Genomic DNA, 15,828 nt, shown 5'->3' with positions numbered 1-15,828 from the left:
TCCAACCTTACTCTTCCCCTTCTGCTCCCCCATCATCACCTGCAGAACCGGTTCTCCCCACCTAGAAGCAGTAACCTAAAACCCTTTGTAGCAAGATGAAGAAAGGAGAGGGAAGAGAAGTCATGTCCAGCTCTTAATGTGACATTCCTTTTCCTGAAGGGCTGAAGGAAGATTTGACATGGACACTTCCTTCACCCTGTTATCATTGACTGATCCCGACATTTTGCATGGCTGCCTCAGCCTGTCTCACAGGGTGTCCATGGTCTAAAAGGCTTGGGACATTAATAGCCACCAGACATGACTTAGCCACACTACATAACATACCAGAGAGCCGTTGTCTGGTGAGATGTGTAAGCAGTTAAAAACCCCATCTGATTCCTGTATTAAGGCCAAGATGGAGTCAAAATCATCTTGTGAGCCCACTCTAAGGGTGCAGTTTCCACAAGGAAGCCAGAGAGCTGGCTGAAAGCTCAGACTCCCAGGCAAATAATAACACCTATAGGATACTTCTGTCCCATCTCAGCCCAAGAGCTCAAAGAGGTCCGTAGATATTAAGCCACCACTAGATCAATTTTATCCATTAAAAGGCTAAGATTCTGGAACAAATCATTCTGTACCTCTTCTGTTTCCTCAACTAGATCTTTAGCTGACATTGTCAGCTCAGGACAATGCCACCCAAACCTTGCTTGACAGTGGACTGCATCTATGTCACATAAAATTGAATTAATTGCAAGTAGCTGCTGAGATTGTATATCCGGTAATGCCTTACTCCCTCACAGCCTGAGCAGCCTGCAGGCTCACTGTACTCATGTTCTCTTGTATTCAAGATGCAGTACAGACACTGACTTCTGTTACTGTAATGAATTAGTCCGTTCTTAGGCTTGTGAGAGAGTTGCTGCCACTTAATCCACTGGACGGTGTCAAACAGTCAGTAGAGTTTCATTGTGAATATTACCTCTGAATATAGACATTTTTGCTGTTGTGATTGAATGGAGATTTGCCTACCTCTCAAGCAATGGCTGAGCCATTCAGCTGCTCCTCGCTGTTTTTATCTCTTGTGGCAACAGGTAAAATCAAATTTATTCTTGAAGAAAGACCTACTGCAGTTCAAAATTACCAGTGAGATGTGGTCAGTTTGGTGTCTTGCTGGAGCTCAGGTATGGGATTAGACAGTGATCTTAACTCCTGTTGTGTCCCATTCTCAAAACCCCCACTCCTGCTGATCGGGCAGCTTCTTCCTACCTCCAGTAAGTTGTGACTTCTGCCTTTGGGGCTGTGGTACCCTGCATTCAGCACGCTGATGTATAAATAACTTTGCGCCTCATCGTTTTTGAATGTTGTTTATACCCCACTGCCTGCCACGTCATGTGCCAAGGTTATAAATACGCTACTGCGTCTAGACTGTATCTAAACTTGGCATTGGGTACCCAAGTTCATGAGAGGAGCAGTTTCATCTGTTAGCACAAAGGGGGTGCCCCAACGTGTTTGATCAGGAGTCCAGAGGGGACTTGGCAAGAGACTTCTCTCCTCCTGCCATGCCAGAGTAGCACTGGCCCCGCTTTCTGAAGGGGCCTTGGAAACTCTCTTTCTCCCCTGCTCCAAAGCTACTGGGCACCCAGCCCAAAGGAAATACCTGACCTTATCCTTTCCTGATGTGCTTCAATGCACCATTGAGTGCAAGAGGCCCGAAACATCACAGATTCACCTTCACTAGCCTGGACAGATCCATGCTGAGGCTGGGCTGGGGTTGGAAAGACAGATTGAAATTCTGGGGCGGGGGGGAGATTGCTGCAAAACCAAGCTGGAAAGGAAGAACAAACAAGCATTAGCTGCCTGTTAAAGCCGTGCTGATGTAGCTGCAGCAGGAACCTCTGCTAGTAAATACAGAGTCACAAGCAAAGCTGATGTGATTCCCCATGCAACATGTGAGTGATAATATGTATTTTGACTAAGGACAGTGAACCACTTCAGGCCAGATTGTCTGTTATCTATGTGAGGGAGGCTACATGAACCCCTTCCCAATTCTGGGTTTTGTTTGGAGGCTAAGAGCACTCTTGGCGTATTGCAGGGCTGTTACATGATGGATGACAGAACAGAGGATCACATCTCACACTGGAGCACTGGCTGTAAATATATTTTCTGCCAACATTGGTCAGACCCATGGGAAATCTCACTGGACCATAACCTTAGGAAGGAGCATGCTAAAGCATGGCTGACTCCATAGGCTGGCTCACTGCTATGCAGCATTGCTCCTCCCTAATTCACAAAGTCTGTCCCCTGAAGGAACAGGGAATTAGGACAGACTTTTTGTGGCTTGACTGTGAATGTGGAACATCTCAATGTGGTTGTGGCGTGTGGGCAGGCAGGGCTTCCAATGGCAGGGAGTGCAGAACTGCCAGTCAGTCCCTGAGAAGTCCCTGATGATTTATTGGATGCAGTTAAACTTCTACAGACAGGCCTTAGAAAGGTAGAACAAGCGTGCACCCATTATGGGGAGCACTGGCAGTCCTTTTCTTTAATGCCACATCACATCTAACTGGCCTCTCATGTGGATCCAAACAAAACCAGCCCCCAGTGGGTCCAGCTGCCCTAAGCAAGCCCGAGAAGCCAAAGCTGAATGAGAAAAAGACCAAAACGGGAAAAAAGAAAGGAAGTAAATGGGTCAGTGATGACTTAGCTGAAATAGGAGTGTCCAGTGGCAAGAGGAGCAGCGAGCCAGGCACAGTGAAAGGGCAGGCTTGGGAACAGTGGGGCCGGGACCCACAGCTCTGAGCAGAACCTGTATCCTGCCCTGGAGGGTGGTTGGTACCAGTCCCCCGGTGGTCCCAGATGGGCTAATGGAGGGGGGCATCGCCCTGTAGTGCGCACAGCGGGGCAGCACCTGCCCGGCTGGACCTGCTGCTCCTGGCAGCCCTGGGTCCCCTCTAGCTGAACAAGAGTGGGATGATGCAGACAGACTGTAACTCTTCTCTTGGATCTTGTGTGCGCCACGGGGAATCTCTCCCACCTTGGAAGCAGTCTTGCTTTCAGCGAGGCTTATCAGGAAATATCCAGTCAAGCCTAATGAGATGTAAGAAGTTATACCTTGCCACACCAGAGGGTTCTCAGTGCAGCTGCTGCTGGCTGGCTGTGGTGGTGGAGTTGCTTTAGCCATGGGGGATGGTCATTTGGCTACCGTCAAAAGGAGGCAGGGGCAGATTCTGTCTCTGCCATGGTGCATAGAGAAGATTGTGCAGGATTTGATTACTTTCTGGCCCCAGCCGTTTTGTTTTCTGAGAACCCCAGCTCCTTTTGTGTTGTTGAGCTGCAAGGATTACAGAGGTCTTGACTCTTCTTGCTTCTCTCTCTTTCAAAGGGGAACAAAAGACAAAGACATGCGTGAGAAATCTCCTCTTTCATGCAAAATTGCAGGGCATACTTGTACTTTGCTCCCTGCACTATGCTAGTGCCCACACAGCTTGCATGACCGCTCTGAGGTTAGTCTCAAAAAGCAAAGAAAAATCTGAAGCAAACTTGATTGCAGTTGTACTGGCAAAAATCACTCAGCTCTTCAGTAATCTGAAAACTGCTCCCATTCATGGAGTTAAACATTCCCTCATATCAAGGCTCCCAGCAGGGGGACAGTAAAAGGAATTGAGCTACAGTTCAAAAAGATATCCTTGGAACTCTACCATCATCTCACGGTATTTAGAACTATTGAAGAATTCCCAAGGATTGGTTTGCCAGTGCCTGACTGGGAGCAAGCATCCAAGCAGTGATTATTTCTGCTGGGGAAAGATTTCCACCCATTCAGTACAAAAGGTGTCACCTTGGATTCCAGTGTACTTTTCTCCAGAATACCTGACAGGTGCTTTTGATGCCTAGAAGATGTGAGATCTGGCCCATATTGGACATGATCTGTTGCAGAAGTGCTACCACACTTAAAGACGCAGGTCTCAATGTGGCTAGGTGGCAAATCCTGATCAGGTATGGCTGTCCTGTAACCTCACAGTGAGTATGTAGGGTGCCAAAGACATATGTTCCAAGTTGCTCAGGGACCGATCCCTCACTTATTGACTTGGGGTGAGAAAAGGAGGAATAGGAGAAGAGAGAAAACGAAAAAGTTTTTTGGGGTGCTGAAAGTACCGAGCGAGCACCTAACTGAACTGTAACAACATACCTGGGCAGGAAGCATGTCTGTTTGCAGACACCAGCTAAAGTGTGAGCTGGAGTGCAACTGCTGCCACAGAGATAACAAAACAAACAAAGAAGATCTCTCTGCAGATTTATGGGCACAGAGGAGTTGATGCTGCTAAATGGCTATGGTTTCCCTGTTTGACGTGTCCCCTGACCGCCACTCCAGCAATGACCTGCAGCACCAGGGGCACAGCACTTGCCTCCTACATGTTATCGCTTGTAACCTGACTTGCTATTTGTTTCCTCATGCATTAGGCCAGAAATACATGCAAGGCACTATCAATACAAGTCCCATTTGTCCCTTTGGCAGCACCATCGTTTCGATCATGATATACCAAGCAACATGCAGATGTGTTTATTTTGTTTTCTGATAGCAGGTTGAGCCTCAATGCTGCTAGAACTATATTTTGACTTGGGACATGAGCACATTTGATATTAAGGCTGTAGCAGGGACACCAGGCTTGATACTATCCGCTCTATGCAGATGATATTCCTTGTGACTTCAGTGAGTTGCCTGCATTAGCAGTACAGGATTGCTGAGTGCCTGCCACTGCCTTCATTCCAGCTCCTTAACCCCTTGCATGGACTGCAAGGCTGTGTGTGTTGAGTTCATGTATCTTAGTTCAGGCTGTGGCTCAGGGGGACAGAGTATGTACTGCAGGGTTATATATTTGAGTGTAAGTACTCCTAGTGTGTGTCAGAGGATATGTCGTGGGGCCTGCCTTTGCAGGTAGGGGAGAGGTACCAACGGGAGCAGTGGGAGCATTTGCCTCATGGGTTTGCATGTATTTGGAGAAACCAAAGGGTGTGAGGGGTGGGGGGAGATGCTGTGGATTTTGTGTCAGGCACTGTGCGCTGAATGAGGTGCCTGCCCAGGAATCTGGCTGGGGATGTTTCTCCTCCAAGCTCTCCAACATTCTGGGATGTCCTGGGGAGGCTGCAGAGCTCATTTCCTCAGCGCCTGGCACTAAGTCTACTTCCCAGCTCTCCAGCAGCCCTACGAAGCTGCAGGGAGGCCATGAGGTGAGGCATGTTTGAGCTGTTACCTGGGCAACAGCTAAACACTGACTTCAGATAATAATTGTAAAATAACTTAGCGTCAGGGCAATGAGGTGGGGGGAGAGGGGGGCTGCCACTGCCCGTGCTCCCAGGGAGTCCCATAAAATCCTCAGTGAAAAGCTACTTGTGCAAGCCAAATTGGCTGAAGCTCAACCTGTGCTCAGAGCTCTTGACAAACTATACCCAGGCACAGGCACTGTGGTGTCCTGGTCCTTTCGGGTGGCCTCCTGCATCATCATATCCAGCCACTTGCTACTGCCTCCCACCTCTCTGTGTTGTCTGTGGTTTTAATGAGACTCTGGATGGCTCCATGAAACACATCAAAGGGGAAAGATTTACAGACAGACTGTTTCCCAAGGATCTTCGAGGCAGTACAGCCTCTTGGCACACTCCTTACCGTCTCTGAGCAGCAACCTGGGTCCCTTGCACACAAGAGCTTTGCCAGACTTTAGTGAATGATAGGTTACTTTGGGGGTGCTTGAAACTAACAGCAAAAGAAATAGAAAGCACTAGGTCAGGTTGCAACTCTGCCAATGTTGGTTCCGTACTGTGGCTGGGTATATGTGCTAATAGCTCAGGACAGAGTATGAGCTTGTTCTGCATGGAAGTAGCCTGGGTACTGTGAGCACGGCTCAGCCATGAATTGAATCTTGCTTTGCTGTGACAAAAGTTTGGCTTGAATGGGAAGCAGAAAGCTGTCCCTGGATTTTTAGATGCCTCCCAAATGGGAGGGAGGAAGGAAGGAAGGAAGAAGCAGCAGTCTGTGGAGAAAGTGGCAGCCTTTTTTCCTTATCTTCTGTGCCTGTGCTCCCGGATAAGAGGGACTAAGACTTTCTGCTCTACCCTCCCTGCCCAAGTGATAATGTGTGGCCAGTTCCTGCATAATTCATCAGATGCACAGGATACATCAGCTACTGCTGGGATGGTTGCTGCAATTTGCCCTGCTTGTCTGGATTGCGTGACCTAAGGGCATTATGCACAAACTGAACAACAAAACTGAGGCAGAGATCCTCCCGTTTGTTGGGTTGCACAGCACCTAGTCCACCGAGGATCCAGGTCCATGACTAGGTCTTTAGGCACAATAACAATATCAAGATGAACTAAGATTTTTTGCACAGTGTGTATAGCATGACATAAACTTGTACCTAAGCACACAACCATTCTGCATCACGTACATGTTACAGTGCAGGACTTACTTAGTATTTGTTTGCTGCTTCTAGATTTACTGGAAATGCCTGGACCAGGGTAGGTTGTATAATAAACAGTCATTAAAAATTATTAGCACTGTTCTGTCTCTATGGTAAAGCTGGCCCTGGTGCAGTGGGGACTCGCTTCCAGACAGATGGAGCTGTAGCATTAGGTAGTCATGGGAGGGATGGGATTATATTTGACAAGCAGCATGAGGTCACTTTTTCAGTCCCCTTCGGGTGGGATATATCAACAGGCCGCCCTTTGCCTTGAATGCAGTGAGTAATTTATTTTTCAAATCTCCTTATGCTGCTTCCCCTTCCCTCTTAACTCATTCTCATCCTTTGCCTTTCCTCATTGTTTCAGTCAGAGATGACAAAGAAGTGTTAACTATATCAAATGATGACATTTGCCATGGAGTCACAGATTAGCAATGGGCATGTTTCTCACAGTAGCCAACATACCATAAGATCACATACTGGCCTACCCTGCAGTCAGCCACTTGCCAACTCCTGCAGGCATCTCTACAGATCCATAAAATAGGAATAGTTATCCTTCATTTGCCTGCCTTATCCCCTTAGACTGTGAACCATGTAGGTCTTGGCAATGGGATTAAAACTGCAGTGGAATCCTGAAGATCAGATAAAAAGGTATCACAACTGCAGTGGCATTTAGGGCCCATCCAACATCTGTCTTATGGATTGGCTTGCCCAGCATGATAGAAAACAGAGCATGGGCTGAAGGAACACTTCTGGAGGTGACTGGCGTGAATTCCAAGAAGAGCTTAGAGAACTCCCCAGTTTGCCAGCAGGTCCATGTGCTGAATCCATTTATGGAAAGGTCTAAAGTTAGCAAACGTGTAAGTGGTTTTGAGGGAAACACCGGCAGGTTGTTACTTGCTAGGCCAGCAAAAGCCGGGTGTTAGGATGGCAGCTTTCACAGTGTAGTGGATAGATGGTTTGGATACCAGTGCCAAAGCCAGAATGAGGCCCAGCAGCACTGGGAGAAGTGGAAAATGCAAAAGCCATTGGATAGTGAGCTGTTAAAGTACATTCCCTCCACCCGCACGCAACCTTGGTCTGAACTGTATTTGTCTAAGTGGCTCTCATATATGCACAGAGTCACTACCAGGTTAGCTACATGCCAAACTGCCATGGTAACAAAACCCAACTTTCCTCCCAGAAGGGCTGGAACTGAAGTCTGACACAGTCCGGGACTGACGGTGTATCTCACCAGCTGGTTGGAGAAAATGGGTATCAGCTGGTGTAAGTCCCCACCCAGTGAGGGAGAGGACACTGGGAATAAACCTGCTCCAAATCCTTGCCTCTGAACAAGATGTTCTTGGCGTCTGCCTGGAGCTTGTCCTACCAGATCTTGTTAAAATAAAAAAAAAAGGGCGACTACGTTTCTGTGCAAGTCAGGCAGGCGTTTTCACTCCCTCTCTGGTCGGCTCCTGGAATTACATCAGGTCATTCTTTCTGGTGAGGAGTGCTTGGGGGTGGAGGTGGGAGGAGAGGAGTGAAACCTAGCTGATCTTGGAAGTTAGTTGCCGTCTGTGATTTCTCTTGTTAGCAAAGAAAGCCTCCATGCTAGCATCTGTGTTAGCAATGACAGACAGCATTGCAACTCTTGAGAGCTTCAGAGGACACTGAGCCTCTAACGCTATGGAGAATGTGGATCTAACAATTTCTTGAGCTGCAGTTTCTCTCCAATGGCAAAACTCTCATAACTGTAAATGCTGGAATTGAAGCATTAACATTTCTGTTTATCCAACTCTACTGAAAGTAATTAATAGCATTTATACGGCACTTTGGATGTTTAGGTTATGTTCAGGCATTAGAGACTTACTATTCAGGAAAGCTACTTCAATGAGTCAGTGAATTCCAGGACAGAAATCAATTCTCTGCTGCTCCCTTCAGAAAACCTTAGTGGCTGCTGCATCATCCAGGGGGATGAATGTCTCCAAGGAGCTGCGAGTTCTCTGAGTGAGGGGTGGTATGTGGAAGACACTGCCTGAACCCTCTTGGGCTCCTGTAGCCAGCTGCCTGTAGTGACCTTCTGTGTCATCACTGGAGTGACAGAACTGTATGCCTGGGGGCCTTGCTGGTGGCCTAGTGTTCCAGTTACCTGTGGGTTTACGCTGGTGGCTGAGAAGTCCCAGCAGTTCTGCCCCAGTGAGTGCCTTTCCCCTGCACTGGGCAAAGACGGCTGAAGATGCTGGTAGATGGGCAGAGATCCCTGAGTGAGAGGAATTAAAGCTATGCAAATGGTAGACAGATGCTGAATTCCTCCATGTTTTGATTACTCACCAGAAGAGAATGCCGTGCTGTAGGCATAGGAACAAGGTGTGAGTAGGAAGTGTATAGGGAAGGGGGGAGCCTCTCCCACCAAGAATATGTGCTTTGTACCCTACACTTTTCTGTTTTTCAGCCAGCCAGCAAAATGAAAAACATGTGAGGGGTGGAGCAGGAGGGCAGAGATTTATGGGTTGTTTTATAGGAGATGATATAAAACACTTTTATTTCAAGTTCTCTGTTGTGTTAATTTCCTCTCTCCTTCTCTTGCTCTTTTCTTAACCACATCCAGGAGAGAGGCAGAGCAGGATAGATCCAGGCTCTCTGCAGTCACAGCACAATTCTACCTACAGAATGCCTGTGGTCAATGGCTAGCCCACCCCTTCTATTCCCGTGTCATTTGTTCTCTGTGCTGCGGGCACTTCAGTCTGCGCTGCTTCACCAGCTCTTCCAACAGCTGTGCTGAGATGTGGAGTTATAATAACAGTGTGCCCTGTTTTCTTTATAAATAACCATCCTTCCACAAAAGCACACAAGTTGGGAAGGGAGTAGGAAGCTGCAGAGCATTCATGAAACCATTTCTTATTAAGTAAACCAAGTAAACGAAGAGACAAAAAGACAATGACGCACTAAAAGAGCAATAAAATAGCCGTGATTAAAACACACACATACACAACTGAGCAAAAGTGAAAGAGCTCCTTTAAAGTAGAGTGCCAGTGGGACACGCTTTAGGTGGAAGCACATTCCAGGCTAGTGGCCCCAGCAGAGCAAAAGCTCCAAAGTCTTGCATGTACCACATACAACAGTGCAAACTCTAACAGATGGTGAGTGTAGAGTCCCATCTCACAAAGTACTGGTTGTCAGTGAAATGAACACAGCTCATACAGGATCCACAGCTTAAAAGGTTCCCTGCATAATTATCACTAAGTGGACTTGATGTGACTGAGGAAACACATTGCAGCAATGACACTGAGGCAGCCCTTCGCTATCAGGAAAGAGGGAAAGGACTGAATTTTCAAAGATGCTTGGGGGCCATATTTGGTCCCAAAAGAAATCCTGAGATATTTCAGGGCCTTGCAGCTTATTCTGGAGTTCTTGGTGGGGAAGCTTTCTGGAAGGATCTGGTAATCAACAATGTCAAATTTATAGAAAAAGAGGCAGGGCCAATAAAGTTATAACAATAGGACACTCAGTCCTCGTGGGGTTTACTGCTGTATTGCAAGATCCACGTTGGCTCATTGCTCTTGTAACCAGATTGTAACTTTACAGACCATATTTAAAAATATGTTCAAATTGTAGCAATTATTGGTCTTGTTTCTATAAAACTTAATCCTAATCTTGGGCTATTAGACTAAGTCTTTTTAAAGCCATGTTGGAGGGAGAGGTTTACTGAGATAAATTTGGAGATCACCCAGCGCTTTAATGCTGTGGGTAAAGCCTCATTAATTTCAGAGTGTTTATGCACAGACTTCATGGCAGAATCAGGATGTCAGGGATGAGGTAAAGGAAGTAGTCCTGGAAGAACCCAATGAACCTTGTATGTTAAGGCATGGAAAATGCTTGGTTACAACCTTGTTACTTAATTCTAGAGTGAGGACAGCAAAAAACAAGACACAGGAAAGGTTGGAAAGGATTGTTTAAAGCTAAGCTAATGATAATAAAAAACCACATGTGGAAGGTAGTAAATCTGATGGGATGGGCAGCCATTTTACTGAGCACTTTATGCTGGTGTTAGCTAATAAAACAGCACAGCCCTTGGTAACTGAGCTCATGTCCTCTGTGCATTCCACCCTTACTTAAATTAATCTTTTCCTCTTTAAAAAAAACACTCTTTAATTTTAAGGGAAAGATTTAATCAAGTGATGATACGCAAATCCAGGGAGGTGAGAGGTACTGTTGAGATGAAGGATATTTCATTCTGCAGGTGTTTTGTTAGTTAAACTGCAGAGAAGCACAAACACGGGAAACAAAGATATTCAGATCACTGTCACATTGAAAATTTTCCCCACCTTGTTTCTACTGTAACTCCAGTTGGAGGATGACAAGAGCATGTAGGTGATGTAGTCCGTCACCATGATATTATGGTTTAAACTGGAAGCAACTCCAATTCTTCTGCATAACAATTCTATTGTTCACTTGCATTATAGCATTGTCTTATGACCCCAGCAAGGGCCAATGTCCCCTATTGCTAAACTCTAGAGAGATTCAGCACCTGTTCCAAACAGATCACACCCTGAGTAGGCAACATGCAAGGAATTGTTCCGGGTTTCCAGAAAGTCAGTGGGAGATCAGGAATGGCACGCTTTTTCTGAGCCCCCAAGTCATTACACAGGCCCAGAGCACACTGTCTAATGCCAGTGCTTTTCTAACCAAAAGGACAGTGAATTGAGGTATTCATGTGAATTTACAGCTGAAAATGGCACTGGGTGCATTGTCTATATATGCATTGCAGCATTCTCACACTACCCTGGCTTTCAAGGACTGAGATGAGGACATACCGAGGAAGTAGTGAGATTGCAAGAGCCTCTGGACTCCCCAGGGAAAGAGAAGCTTGGCCAAAGAGATGCTAATAACAAAAGGATGTCAGTGTGGCTCAGAGAAAACCGGTACAGGAACAAGTTGCCATTTTTCTACAAAGCAAGCCTATGCAATTTCAGTGCAAAGGTGGTTGAGTCTCCAATTTCTGTTTGCACTCCTTGCGAAAAAAGGCATAAAGTGGGAAGGTTTGATGTGGAGACAAACTCTCTCTAGCTTTGGGAATATTATTATTCAGTGATTCTGGTTGTGGCCATTTTTCCCCTCTTTCACCCAAAGACAAGATTCATAGCTGGTGTATAAGACAGTGTAACTGCACCGCTGGTTTGCATCGTCTAAAGGTCTGTCCTTGATACTTCAGACCAGTTCTTTGGTATCCAGAACAGACCCCTTCACTCTGTTGAGCTGGTCTTCTACAGCTGTCCCTTGCCTATTAAGTCTGGATTTTATTTAAGTGTAGAGTGATGGGCTTTGATAATGGTTGCTTTGTTCTTGGGATCGACAAAAGGAAGAAAATCCAAAGAGAAGGAGGAAAAAAAGATGGAGCTGAAAGGAGGATAAGGGTTTATTTGCACATACGCACTGTAAAACGGTGGACAGCCCTGGCTGTGTCCTCAGTGAGGTGAGGGAATCTGCATCCACCAAATTCCATGGAGGGGTTGAGACACAGTGTCTGAATTCAGTCTTCAGCTCCACCAGAGCATTTGATTTTGCTACCAGTCCATTGCTTGCAGATGTAGCTTCATGGAAGCACCTTAAGGCTTCAGAGCTTGAGAACAGAATGGACTAGCACACTGGAACCCTAATGGTTTACTATGAGTCCAGTTCTAATAATTTAATTTGGGTAGGGAGGGAAAGAGATGCTGCATGGAAGATGCAGGGTATGGTTAGTGACTCTCATGCTTTGTTGTGCTGGAACTGGAATGTTCCTCTCAGACTGGCATGTTGCCCTAGGAGGGTGGGAAGCACCAAACTGGAGCCTGTACCTTTTAAGTTCCCCACCCGGCCCACTCCCCATTCATGAGATGTTTTATCCCTGAGCTCACTCCTGAATGGGGTCCAGGTAGCTCCTTAGTGCTTCAGCTGCTCATCCTGGAGCCCTGGATCACAGACTCTCCTCCCATATGTTTCCTATTAACCCTAGTCTTGCCTGTGGAGAAGCTTGCTATGGGGATGGAGGGAAGTGGGTTCTCGAGAGGGATGCTGCTACTCTCTTCCATCACTCCCCTTTTCATTCTCCAGAAATCAGGATTCTTTCTGCCTATATTTGGCTATATAGGCTATATTTGCACTGAACTGTCAAGGGTGGAGGATCTCTGCCCACCCACTGCACTTCAGTAATGCTGGCTCTTGGGAAAAGGCTCTCGTGGGCTCCTGGTATTCCTCACAGACCCCCAGGAGTTTCATGTATCCTTTAGAGGGAAAACTATTGAAGTGTCTCAGCATTATGCTACAGGTCATCCTTGCCCACAGTGTAAAGTCACCAGGATTTTCTTATGTTCATAGCAAAAGCAGAGCTGGTCTCCCCACAGTCAATGGCTGGCATATCTCTCCGTCGGCACTGAGTCAGCCTGTACATAGGCAGTCTTTTAACAGTCTCCCAATAATCAGGGACTCTCAGGGCTCTCGGTCACTTGTTCTGACTGATTGTACCTCCTATTCTTCTAGAGAGAAAAACCAAAACACTAAATTCTTGGCCTCAGTGGCATCCTCTTACCACAAGCTCCTGAATCCAGTTCCATGTTAGTGTGGAAAAAATTTCTTTTGCCAGTTTTAATTTTACCCAGTTTCTCATTACCTTGAATGCCCTTCTTGTTGCTGTGCTGACAGCGTACTGCTCCTGGTGTTGGGTCAGCCCTGCAGTGGTTGCATGACACAGCATTTAAAATGGTAGCTGCTTCTTGGTGTCTTGGCCCTGAAAGTGGAACTAGGGCTATTTTAGCAATGACAAGATGTTTAGTAACAGTGGCCAAGTCTCGTAACAAACCAGGCCCTCCATCTGTAGCATCTTAGCACAGCTGACTGGGAGGCAGTGCATGTTACATGACAGACAACTGCTGACCTTTGGGCAAGGCAGTCTCTGCCCTGGCTCATCTCTGCTTGTTCATTTTGTGCCTGCTGTCTTTGTGCTTCAGCTTTCCACATGTAAATCAGGAGGAGTCAATAATCACTCACTGCAGAATGAGACAGATAGAAGGAATTCAAATTATGTGTGTATACTATACAGCTTTTAGGATGTTCATTAAATCACTCAAAGTACTCTCAATAAAATTTTGCTGACAGAATAGCCAGGTGAGGTGTCTCCTCACTAGGTTTGTAAAAATACATGTGTGTCCTCCATGCTCCTACACCCCTGGACTTTAGATACTCTTTTAGACATACACTTCTCCCAGGGCTCCTCCCAAAATCTCAGCAATGACCTCAGCCATTCTTAGGGCAGCTGAGTGCTATCAGTATCTTCATCACCACCAGAGAGACTTCTTTGATGGTTCTCTTGGCAGGGTTACACTTTGGAAAAGAGAACAGAGCTTCACAGATGTATCAGCCTCCTGACAGACAGCCACTTAATGCAGGCTTCTAGACTCCTTTCACCAGGTGCTTTGGCTGCTCTAAGTTCAGACCTTAGGTGTTTTCGGGAAAGAAACATAATTCCTCATGCTCTTGCTTGACTGTGTTGCTGTTTTTAATTTGAATGCCAGAAAATACCTGAGTTGCAGGCATCTATCTATTGTGTTGGACTATTTTACCAACATTTCAGCTAGCTGAAGACTTGAGACAGAACTGTTACAGAAATATCAGACCCAGCTCCAGCTGCACTCAATGGAAAAAGAGTAACTGACTTCAGCAGGAGCTGGATTGGGCCCTAAAACAGTGAGTGCAGTGGTGCTGCACTATCTTTCATCTCAAAATTGCTGGGTGAAATCCAGACTACGCTGGTAATGGTTGGGGAGCTGCCAGCAGCTAATGATGTGGAACAAGTTGGTGAGTCCTTGCTCCAGTTTGTAGGAAGCCACCAGACAAAACAAGTACCAAGAATAGCCAGCTCAACCCTTTCCTGGTTGGGTTCATGCTGTACTGGCAAGGGAGTAATTTAGGAACTTCCCCTGATGTGGCTCCTGTGGTGTCTGATCTGTGGAGGCCACAATGCTTCTATGCACATTTATCCTCATGAAATTCCCTAGAAATACTCAACATGCTATAAAAACAGCATCTGGAACATAGCGCTTTCCCAGACCTGGCCCACTCTCCTGGTGCTTTGATATGCTCATAGCATAACCACAAAACCTGTCTTCTTTGATTTCCCTGCCTGCAGCCGCATCTCCTGGACTGAATACCTACACTCTGCAGTGCTCCTTCTTTCAGCTCCTATAGGTGAAGTGCACTGTGTGATGGAAGAGCAGACACATCGTAGTGTGGGGTACCCTAGGAGCTCAAATTCAATGGATGGCTGAAGCAAGAAAGAGATCAACTTTCTAACAATATCCCACTGGGCATGTGAAGCAGTGTGGGAGATAGGACAGCCAATTTTTTTTTCAATTTCAAAACAATACTGGAAAATGATGATGGGGAAGGAGAAGCAGCCCACTGTGCAGACCATCTGTACAGCTGTTGAGGTAAGCAGATACAAGCAAACATACCTCCTCGTTCCACCTGGCTAAGGAAAATGGAAGTAAAGGTGATGACAGCCAGGAAGCAGGTAATACTTTTGCTGTCTGGCTCAAACAAGTGAGGCACTCAGTGCCGATGGGTTTGTTTTCCAGGACTTCAGAAAAAGTCATCAATGCCTGAGCTTTTTAGAACTCATCTCCCCTTTGAGACGTGTTTCGCGAAGAGGAACAGGAGCCACAAGACACAGTATCTTCAGAGTGTCCAGGGGGGATGATAGGCATATATAGGCAAAACTGGAGGTACACTCAGAGAAAATGTGCAGGATCTGTTAAAGATCAAACCTGATATGCCTAAGTCCTCACTGCTCTAAGGTGGCTGATTCTAACATTGCTCTTACAGTGCTCTCTGCTGGGCAATGAGAGGTAGAGGCAAGCATGGCTGCAAGTATCCTTTAGCCTTAGGAGGTCGACAACCATCACAGACTAAGGAACAACGTGCAAATTTAGCTTATGCATTGCTCCAGCGAATGTATACAACGTCCTCTGGCCCACCCGTACAAACTAAGCTGAACCTGTGCTCCAGGAATAAGTTTCTAGCCAATGCAGAAGCAGCTGGCATAACCAGTAACCTGTTGCTGTTCTGTTGGCGTGACAGTGGTCCCCAAGCAAACAGGTTTCTCATGCAGCTTGGAGCACATTCAGGCTGCCCAGTCAAGACACCCCGCTGTAATCACGTGTAACAGACTCCTTAATGAGCTGGCAAGACAATTAGATTAGTGTCTTTTACTGCTTCCACTATGCTGCTGGCCACGGTAAATAGGGTAAATTTCACTAGGATAATTGATCATCTAGTAAAATTGAAAACAATAAACTGTTGATCACCTAGCTAGGCTAGCTAGCAAAGGCCCTGCTAACCTCGGATTTGGTGATGGAAAAGCACTTTTGTCACCTTAATGTATGTAATTTTC

This window comes from Haliaeetus albicilla, chromosome 4 (assembly GCF_947461875.1).
Source record: "Haliaeetus albicilla chromosome 4, bHalAlb1.1, whole genome shotgun sequence".
In the NCBI taxonomy this organism is placed as follows: domain Eukaryota; kingdom Metazoa; phylum Chordata; class Aves; order Accipitriformes; family Accipitridae; genus Haliaeetus; species Haliaeetus albicilla.
This window is presented reverse-complemented; position numbering follows the sequence as displayed.